This window comes from Triticum dicoccoides, chromosome 7A (assembly GCF_002162155.2).
Source record: "Triticum dicoccoides isolate Atlit2015 ecotype Zavitan chromosome 7A, WEW_v2.0, whole genome shotgun sequence".
NCBI classification, from domain to species: Eukaryota; Viridiplantae; Streptophyta; class Magnoliopsida; order Poales; family Poaceae; genus Triticum; species Triticum dicoccoides.
In genome coordinates, this window is record NC_041392.1 from 682,679,034 (window position 1) to 682,689,437 (window position 10,404).

The 10,404-nt window shown below is 54.1% G+C and overlaps 1 long non-coding RNA gene and 1 pseudogene across 1 annotated transcript in view; both read left to right on the plus strand.

The window, feature by feature from the left end:
• Positions 1–7,228: 7,228 nt before the first annotated feature.
• LOC119333889 lies at positions 7,229–8,519 on the plus strand (annotated as a pseudogene).
• Positions 8,520–10,041: 1,522 nt separating this feature from the next.
• Positions 10,042–10,404, plus strand: part of LOC119327599 — a 3,331-nt gene continuing 2,968 nt past the window's right edge. Inside the window, exon 1 of the long non-coding RNA XR_005158587.1 lies at positions 10,042–10,396. This is a non-coding gene — a long non-coding RNA (uncharacterized LOC119327599). The remainder of the gene's footprint in view (positions 10,397–10,404) is intronic.

Here is a 10,404-nt window from a genome sequence, read left to right on the forward strand (position 1 = left end):
GGGGTGCGGGGTCGTGAGAAGAGCGGATCAAACAGATAGCACACGGTTCGTTTATCCAGGTTCGGGCCGCGAGGATGCGTAAAACCCTACTCCTGCTTTGGTGGATTGTATATCTGTGTTCTTGAGCTAGCTATGGGGCGTGAGGAGCCCCAAAAAGCCGAATCCCCCTCCTGGTCGCCTTGGGCCTCCTTTTATAGAAAAGGGGTTGCCACAGTGGCACACAGGAGGTGGAAAGGGTACAGTGATGCGAGGTTATCCCTCGCATTACATGACAAGGCGCATTTAATGCGTCTTACTTAGGTGTCCTTGCTTTATCGGGGACGGGGGAGAGATCTGTCTCGTCCGTCGCCGCTCCTTCTTGTGTCGACACGCGCCCTGGCCACCGACGCCTGTGATGCCATGTAGGTAGGCAGGCAGCTGAGGTGGCGCAGTGGTGGGTCTTCACGAAGATCTGCATGCCGCCATGCGGGTGCCTGCCCAGCTGGTTGGTTCGGCAGCTGCATGCATGCGGTGGTGGAGGTTTAGTCGGCGTGGGCCTGATGGTGGCCCTACGGGTGTCCTCGGCAAGGGTCTTGCCGAGGCGCCTGTTGTCATTCCCGGCAAGGCGCTTGTCGGGGGCCTTGTGGTCTTCCTCGGCTGGGATGCCGCCAAGGGTTGTCGTCTCCTTAGTGCGTATCTGATCTTGAATGTCTTCACAAAGATCTGCATGCCGCCACAGGGATGCCTCACGAATCCTTGCCCTTTGGGGGCAGTGGACTCAAGGGTGATTTGCTCCGTAGGCGCAGGACGAGTCGCCGTGGCAAGGGTCTTGCCGGGGCTGCTAGAACTGTCTCTCGGCAAGGATCTTGCCGGGGGAGTCCGCTTCGTCCCCTTTGCTCTTCGTGGTCTTGGCCTTGGCGTTGTTCTAGTTCTCTTGAGCTTCGGTCTTACCGTGGCTCACCTCCCTTGCCTTGCTTGGTGTGGTGGTGCCCGTGGCTCAGACTGCCCGTGCACAGTTATAGGGGTACAAAAAGTGTACCCCTCTTTTTGTACACCGACAGGAGCCCCCGGGCCTAGGCCACACATAAGCGCAACGCGTTGTTGGGCTAGGCCCAAAAACGGTGCGCGGGCAGGCGGGGCGGTTTTTACCGCGGTAAGATTCTTCGTGCGCTGCGCTTCCCACGATTCCCGCGCGTGGCGCGGCGTGGGGAGGCGCGTGTGATGTGGGCGGCATGCGTGGGGTTGGTTCTCGCAGGCATGCGTCACATCGTAGTAAAGGGGCGGTTCGCGCCTTCCCATAAACGGAGGAAGGCGTGGAGGCGCGGCCCATTTACTGAATGGGGCTGAGGCGCGGTCTTCAAGGCGTCCACTCCCCACGATCACGGGGTGGGGAGAGGTCGTCTCACCCGTCCCCTCGGTTCTGCACGTCCGCCACGTGTCTCCCATGCGCCTGGGGTGGCAACCTGTGGAGGCGGGAAACCGGGCCGTCGCTGGTTGGGGCGGCGGGTCGGTCCTGGCTCCCTGTGCCTTCCGTATCTTGATTGGCCGAGCGGGGCGGCCGAGCCCCAACCCCGATCCTTCATAAAGAGCGGGAGGGGGTGGCGTCCTGCATTCTTTCATCTTCTTCTTCCTTCATCTTCTGCTCCTCCCTTCCATCTGTCATGGGGAGAGGGAATCCCGGTCCTTCAACAGTGGCGGTGAGGGTCGCCGCTCGACAACGCGTCCCTCCTTCTCCTGCGCCTGCGGTGGCAGAGCCAGCCTCGAGGGGAAGGGGGAGGGGGCGAGGCCGTGGGCGAGGCCGGGGCGCTCGGGGAAGAGGAGGACGGGGTGGCGCGCTGGCCTCGCCTCCGCCAGCAGCTCCTCCTCCAATGGAGGGCCATGTTGGGGATGACCCTTGTGAGTTCTTCGTCAGGCTGCGCCGGCCGCCACGCCGTCGCCTTCGTCTCTCGACTCCATTTGCATGGGAGATGGAGCTGGATCCGCCGGAGTCGTTGCGGCTGCACATGAGGGGCTGCGGGATCAGTGGCATGCGGGTCCGCGTCGACTTCCCCGCCCCTCACATGATGTATCTTCGTCGGGGATGGAAGACGTTTGCTCATATCCACCGCTTGACGGAGGGGCTCACTCTCCATTTTAAGCTGATGGAGGGTGGCCTTCTCTCTATCAAGATCTTCGAGCTCTTTGGGACCCATGCAAGGTGCTGCATGGAGAGCTCTTCTGATAGTGAAGACTCCTCCTCAGGCGGGAGTGACGAGGAGGACAGCGGCAGCGACGACAAGGGTAGTAGGCGGCAGGATGACGGGTCCGACTAGGTGTCAGGTGCCGCTCCGTGCGGCACCGGCGACCCCATCATCCGTGTCGTCGGCTCCCTGAACCTTTTGGGGTCGTCTCCTTGGGCGGCTGGCGTTGGGAGGCTGTGGAAGAGGAAGAGGGTGGGCGGCAAGGCTGTCAAGTCGGAGTACGCGGGCACCGATGCCTTCGACGCGTGCTGACGTCCTGCCGCCTCGCTTTCGAGCTCTGCTTCCAGCGCCGCCATCACCATCCAGCCTTTAGACGGCCACCAAGATGTTCTCTTGGTGTCTTCTGCCACCCGTAGCTCGCCTAGGCGCTCCTTTTGTCCTTTTCGCCTCCTTGACCTGCCTCCTGAGGAGAGGGACAAGAAAGGGATTACGGCACCTTATCTCTTTTTAGTTTGTAAGCCTTCGGGCCTTTGTTGAATTTAAAACTTGTAGTCCCATCATTCATGTTTTTCATTCCCTATGGACTGTACCTGAGTGGAATGTTTTTTTAATGAAAAAGGGATGCTTGCCGGGTCATTTGTTTGCGGGTGGAACCCACGACAAGGAGTAAATCCTTGATATCTTCAAGATAAATATTTCCTTGCCCGGCAACAGGCCTTGCCGTCTCCCCACTTCGCTCGACCTTCCTCACGCCTTTGGCGGAGGCAGGGATGAGGCGGGTTCAGGCTCCTTGTTTCATCCTTTCGCTGCCGCGACTACGACCAAACTTGGCCCCAGGGACGAGCCCTAGGGCCTAGAGTTAGGGGAGCACGGTAGCTTAGGGGAAAACAAGGTTTCACATACCTCAGTCCATAATGGAATGCATGATAAGGGATGAAGAACTTATCTGATCCAGTTGCACTTCCCCAGGGAGGTGTCAACAAATAATACGGCTGAGTACGAAGGGCTGCTTGCCGGTCTTAGGATCGCGGCGGACCTCGGAATCAAGAAACTCGTCGTCAGAGGCGACTCGCAACTTGTCGTCAAGCAAGTCAACAAGGATTACGAGAGCCCATTGATGAAGGCCTACGTCGATGAAGTGAGAAAGCTGGAAGAGCGTTTTGACGGTATACAGGCAGAATACGTTCCCCGAGCAAAGAATGATATCGCCGATTACCTGTCAAAATGCGCTGCCCTCAAGCTACCTGTGGAACCAGGTACCTTTGTGCTTCGGCTAACTCAGTCATTCATTGATCCATCAACAGAGCAGAACAAGAGGAGAAAATCAGGGCCGGGCAAGTACTTTCCCGCCGAGCTCCCCGAAGCCGCCGGCAAGGATGTTGCCGGAGACACTAAGCCCGCCACGGGACGGCTGGCTCCGACAGAGCATCAAGCTCTTGCCATGGAGACAGCCGCTCCGATAGCGGAGGAAATGCCTTTAGTCCTCACCGTCCAACCCCAGGCTCCAGCATGGGCACAGCATACCGTCTGATTCCTCCAAACAGGGGAACTTCGTGAGGAGCAGGAAGAAGCGGAAAAAGTAGCCCGTCGCTGTACTATGTACCAGTTCGTCGATGACGTCCTGTACAGAAAGAGGTTGAACGGCGTGAAATTGAAGTGTATCTCTCGAGAGGAAGGACTGGGGCTGTTGGCGGAGATACATGGAGGCATATGTGGATCCCACATCGGGTCAAGGGCCCTTGTCGGCAAAGCGTTTTGGCAAGGCTTCTTCTGGCCCACCGCCCTCCAGGATGCGATGACACTAGTCACCAGGTGTGAAGCATGTCAGTTCCATTCGAAGAAGCTTCATCAGCCAGCTCAAGCCCTTCAAACCATTCCTCTCTCCTGGCCTTTCTCGGTCTGGGGGCTCGACATACTGGGCCCTTTCCCCCGCGTTGTCGGGGGCTTTGAGTGCTTGTACGTTGCAATCGACAAGTTCACAAAGTGGCCAGAAGTGGAAGCAATGAGGAAGGTCACAGCACAGTCAGCCGTCAAGTTCTTCAAAGGACTGGTGTGCCGTTTTGGTGTATCCAATAGGGTTATCACCGACAACGGCACGCAGTTCACAAGCCACACCTTCATGCAATATATTCAAGACCTCGGCAGCAAGGTCTGTTTCGCTTCCGTTGCTCACCCACGAAGCAATGGTCAAGCTGAGAGGGCAAATACTGAAGTACTGCGAGGCCTGAGGACAAAGACCTTTGACAGACTGCACAAGAGTGGAAGGCGCTGGATTGATGAATTGCCGGCGGTTCTTTGGTCAATCAGAACGACACCAAATCGAGCCACCGGCCAGACACCCTTTGCCCTGGTATACGGGGCAGAAGCAGTTCTCCCCATGGAACTCATATATGGGTCACCTTGAGTACTCGCTTATGACGAGCTTGAGCAAGAGCAATTGCGGCAAGATGACGCAACGCTCCTTGAGGAAGATCGTCTTCGGGCGGCTGTGAGAGCAGCGCGCTACCAGCAAGCCTTGCGCCGCTACCATAGCCGCAAGGTTCATGCCCGAAGTTTTGAGGAAGGCGACCTTGTTCTTCGGCGCGTTCAATCGGCCAAGAATTCCAACAAGTTGACGCCAAAGTGGGAAGGCCCTTATCGGGTAATACGAGTCACCAGGCCCGGCGCAGTCCGCCTGGAGACCGAAGATGCCGTTCCGGTGAGTAAGTCCTGGAACATTGAGCATCTTCGCAAGTTTTACCCGTGAGGCGCGGCTTGCCGGGCCCCCCGGCAAGCCACCTTTTGTACGAGCCTTGTCGATGACGCATGTAACCCTTTGTACAAAGCCAGGCGCAGACCCTGAGCATAAATAAATGAAGCGCTGGCGCTCCAAAGATGTCGGTGGGAACGACACCTATGGGATCACAAGAATCCCTACTGTGGTTAGCGGGGCGCGGGGTCGTGAGAAGAGCGGATCAAACAGATAGCACACGGTTCGTTTATCCAGGTTCGGGCCGCGAGGATGCGTAAAACCCTACTCCTGCTTTGGTGGATTGTATATCTGTGTACTTGAGCTAGCTATGGGGCGTGAGGAGCTCCAAAAAGCCGAATCCCCCTCCTGGTCGCCTCGGGCCTCCTTTTATAGAAAAAGGGGTTGCCACAGTGGCACACAGGAGGTGGAAAGGGTACAATGATGCGAGGTTATCCCTCGCATTACATGGCAAGGCGCATTTAATGCGTCTTGCTTAGGTGTCCTTACTTTATCGGGGACGGGGAGAGATCTGTCTCGTCCGTCGCCGCTCCTTCTTGTGTCGACACGCGCCCTGGCCAGCAACGCATGTGATGCCATGTAGGTAGGCAGGCAGCTGAGGTGGCGCGGTGGTGGGTCTTCACGAAGATCTGCATGCCTCCACGCGGGTGCCTGCCCAGCTGGTTGGGTCGGCAGCTGCATGCATGCAGTGGTGGAGGTTTAGTCGGCGTGGGCCTGATGGTGGCCCTGCGGGTGTCCTCGGCAAGGGCCTTGCCGGGGCCCTGGCAAGGGTCTTGCCGAGGCGCCTGTTGTCATCCCCGGCAAGGCGCTTGCCGGGGGCCTTGTGGTCTTCCTCGGCTGGGATCCCGCCAAGGGTTGTCGTCTCCTTAGTGCGTATCTGATCTTGAATGTCTTCACAAAGATCTGCATGCCACCACGGGGATGTCTTCCGAATCCTTGCCCTTTGGGGGCAGTGGACTCAAGGGTGATTTGCTCCGTAGGCGCGGGACGAGTCGCCGTGGCAAGGGTCTTACCGGGGCTGCTAGAACTGTCTCCGGCAAGGATCTTGCCGGGGGAGTCCGCTTCGTCCCCTTTGCTCTTCGTGGTCTTGGCCTTGGCGTTGTTCTAGTTCTCTTGAGCTTCGGTCTTACCCTGGCTCACCTCCCTTGCCTTGCTTGGTGTGGTGGTGCCCGTGGCTCAGACTGCCCGTGCACAGTTATAGGGGTAAAAAAGTGTACTCCTCTTTTTGTACACCGACATGGGGCTACGCCTCGGGTACATCAAATCACCCCAAATCCGCAACCAGCTCCCCAAATCTAATTTGAAACCTAGTGCAGAGCACCATCAGACACGACTGGACCCAGTATCATGTGCTCGAGGATGCGAGCTTCCGGGCCTGCTTGACGTGATTGCAGACAAAAGGAGGGAGACGGCCTGCTACTGCAACTTCTCCTCGTTGTGGCCAATGAAGGGGTCGAACTTGTCTTCGTCTTTGTGTAGATCGAGAGGTCGAAGACGTCAGAGGCGGCGTCCTACAGAAGCATGGCAGGGAAGTGGGTGAGAACGACTGGGTCTAGACCAACTTGACCCCGCGGCGGGCTGCTGGAGGCCGTCTTGTGGTGGCGCGCACGCCCACCGGTCATGGTGGTGAAAACGACACTGTCCTGTGTGCCCATGTCAGATTCCATGACTCGGATCACATCCCCATCGGCCTGCTCGCTATCCTCCTTCTTCCCCCTCCTAGTCCCTAGATCTGTCGCACACCTGGGCGAGGTGGCCGGTTCTGGCGGCGGGAGCAATGCGAGGGAGGAGAGATTTGTGCGGGCCTGTTCCAAGAGGAGGGTATGATGCGTTGGAATAAAAACAGATGGCGGAGGAAGGAGTTGTATTTGGAGACGGACGTCGTACAGAGCCTGGCGAAACATTTTTTTCCTTGTGTATATAATCCTTTGGACGGAAACAAATATAGACGTGTTGAAGAAAAAAAACTGAAAGCGTAAATTCATGAAAAAAACGTATTGTGACGGTGAACTCATGGAGTCAATCCGTACTTTATTATTAGGGAAAGATAGTAAAGAAACAGATTTATAAGAGAAAAACTATATTTTGTTGGAAAATGCTATACTTACCGACTGTTTTGACACAAAAGGAGTTACGGATGGAAGTGCAAATCTGTGATTGGTTAGTGATGGGACCCTCAACGAAATTCAAGGTGGAAGAGATTAATGAAGAGTAGGCACGCTAGCACGTAACCTCTTTCCCGTGTCCAATGCCCCGTAAGTGTAGGATTATTGCCTAGTTTCGCCCCGGCCCTGAAATCTCAGGACCGGCTTCTGCCGCCATGGCCCTCCCGGCGGAACGCTCTCGCCCGCCAGAGGATGGACGCGCAATTCGTGACGGGTACACGCAGTAACAATCGGCATAAACTCCTCCTACTTCACTGATCCCTCCTCTCACATCTTCATGCGTGTTTGTGCAGGTCTTCCTCTTCGCCCCACAGCGGGACGGCGGCTGAGAGGCTCACCGACGACCTCCTCGTGGAGATCCTCTCGCGCGTCCCGGCCAAGTCGCTCTGCCGCTTCAAGTGCGTCTCCAACCACTGGCTGAACCTCATTGACCACTCCGACCAACGCAAAAAGCTTCCCCAAACCCTCGCTGGCTTCTTCTATACCAGCAGCAGGACGGAGTTCATTTTGGAATCACCTGTGCGCTTTGTCAGTGTCCCAGGGAGCCACTGCCCTCTGATTGACACCACTCTCGCCTACCTGCCTAAACACGAGCACATCTATATCTTGGACTGCTGCAATGGCCTCCTCCTCTATGGCCTCTACGCCCAGGAGATCAGTTGCATCGTGTGCAATCCAGCCACGAAGAAGTGGGTCACGTTGCCCAACTCTGGCCAGGCCGCTGAGCAGGTGATCGACACACGCTTGGGCTTTGATCCGGCCAAATCACCGCATTTCCATGTGTTTGAGTTCGTGGAGCAGGAGGGAGATTGGACCAGCGACCTTGCCGGGGTGGCAGTGTATTCGTCTGAAACCGGAAGATGGGTTTATAGGGAGAAGAAATGGAATGGACTCGTAACTCGATAGAAACTGTCTTTCTTAACGGCCATATGTATTTTCATAGCAGGGACCATGGTGAGCTATCCTGTTGTGTAACTATGGTGGACACGGAAGGGGTCAAGGGGAGACATGGATGAACTTTATTATCCCTGATGATGATAGTGTTCCGACTGATGGTTTTATTCAGTGTTCACAGGGCCGCTTGCATTATGCCAACTTTTATAGAGATGAAGATGAAGATGATGGTGTGATTCGATTAGAAGTTTATGTCCTTGAGAACTATGAAAGCAAAGAATGGAAACTAAAGCACACTGCTGAAAAACTTCAGACTTATTTGGAGAGACATATGTAGACGTTGGTCTGGAATTTGAGTGGTTTGCTATTCATCCGGAATGTAACTTGGTGTTCTTCACTATGGGGAAGGATATCACATTAATGTGCTATAATATGGATAGTCAGCAAGTCCAAGTGATCCGCAATCTTGAAGATGGCAAGCTGCCATTTCTGCCATACGTGCCGTTATACGCAGAGCTGCAATCTTTGCACATGCATGTGACATCAGAGTGAGACAGCTGCTTGAATTTGGCTGTCGCTTGCTCTGACCAATTTATGCATGTTTTCAAGTTTTGAGCTACGGTGCTTCATTATGGAGGCAACCTGGCTGATTTCCTGTCAAGTCAATGTCTATGCAAACTTTCACTGAATTTTCTGTTGTGTGTACCAGTGATTCTGGACACTGCCACCTCCATGGGTTGGCTAGCTCTGTGTTGTAGTGTTTGAGTGGAGGTACTATAATAATTTCTTAAATGACATGTTCTATGATCATCATGCGTGTTGAGCTTTATATGTCGTATTTGCAGTTGGGAAGTATAAGCATCTTGGTGACATAGCGTTCATGAATGTCCACCTGTTCGATTGTCCTCGGAGGATATAATGTTTTAAAATCGTATATGTGTCTTCCGATGGTAGAAGAACATCAACAAGCCGTGCCTGCGCACCATTGTGTTCAATCTTTTGTTAGACAACCTTTCGTTTTCTGCGAACACAAGAATACTCGAAAGGCATCATGTTTGTATGTGCTGCTTGCTTCTAGTTGCGGTGTTTGTTCAGGTGTTCAGGTTCTTTGATCATCATGGTAGACTTTGCGGATACGCTCCAGCCCATTTTTCACGTACTATGACACCGGAACAACAGGTGGCTGCCATGGCATGGGTTCCGGGTTCATCTTCAACCCTCTCAAACAAAAGGACACTATACCTGAGCTCTTCTACCGGCACCGGTGTTCAGGTAAAATGCCAAGTTCCTGCTCTGGCAGACTTGCTTACACATTTAAACTTTCAGATGCAAGCAAATGATCAATGAACAAATACAGAAACTTGGGTGGGCACGAACCAGGGCTCGGATTTCAGCCTCTAGGCTCCAAGACAATTGGAATTATCCTTTCGTTGCTACACCTCAGTCTTTAGCTCGGTTCTTTGTACTCCCTCCGTTCCTAAATATAAGTCTTTCTAGAGATTTCACCAAGTGACTACATACAGAGCAAAATGAGTGAATCTACACTCTAAAATATGCTACATACATCCGTATGTTGTATTCCATTTGAAATGTCTAAAAAAAACTTATATTTAGGAACGGAGGGAGTACCAAGGACAGCGTCGGGGCTCATCAAGTGGTTGATTTTCGACTAGATAATCAATCGTAAGAAGAGACTTTCTTCCTACCAACTCAACTCAATAGAGTTACATGCGAGATGGAATTATTTTCCTCTCTTTTTGACAGAAAGAGAACAAATCAGTTACAACTACATGGTCCAGAATTTTCCTTTTTTAGGGATTGCCCACAAAAGTTACAGGCGTACGTCATGTGAGCACATCTTGTATCGTGCTCACCTTTGCGACAACAGAATATCACCAACAATCGTCATGTAAGCACATTCTGTTTCTTCTCTAGGTTTTCTTTTAGGATGTTATTACTTCCTCCAGGTTTCTTATTACCCGAATTCTTTTTTTTTAAGAGTACGCAATCGTGTACCTTAGCTTTATAGAAGATGAAATATGTACAAGAAATTGTTACAAATGAGAGGGCCACAGCCGTCGCCGGTGTCGTAGCCCGGGGTGTCGAGGGAGAGGCGACGGACTAGAGGAACCAGGCGAGCCGGTCGGCGGGTAACCGGAGCAGCAACACCATTGTCTCCTCCCCTCGTCTTTCTTCTAGCTGGAGCGGGGTCGGCCAGCTGCCGCATCCCCGTCGAGGAAGGGGCCACGGAGCTCACGCCGGGGAGCGGCCTAGTGCTTAGGTAAGGCTGCAGCCGCGTCGTCGTGTGGTCTGCTGACACCAAGGGCTGGTCCATCGCCGGGGCGTGCATCAGCAGCGACGCCTCCGAGATTGGCCTCCCGCCATGGATGTTCCTCTGCACCGACCCTAGTGCCATGGAACAAGTCAAGGTACCCCG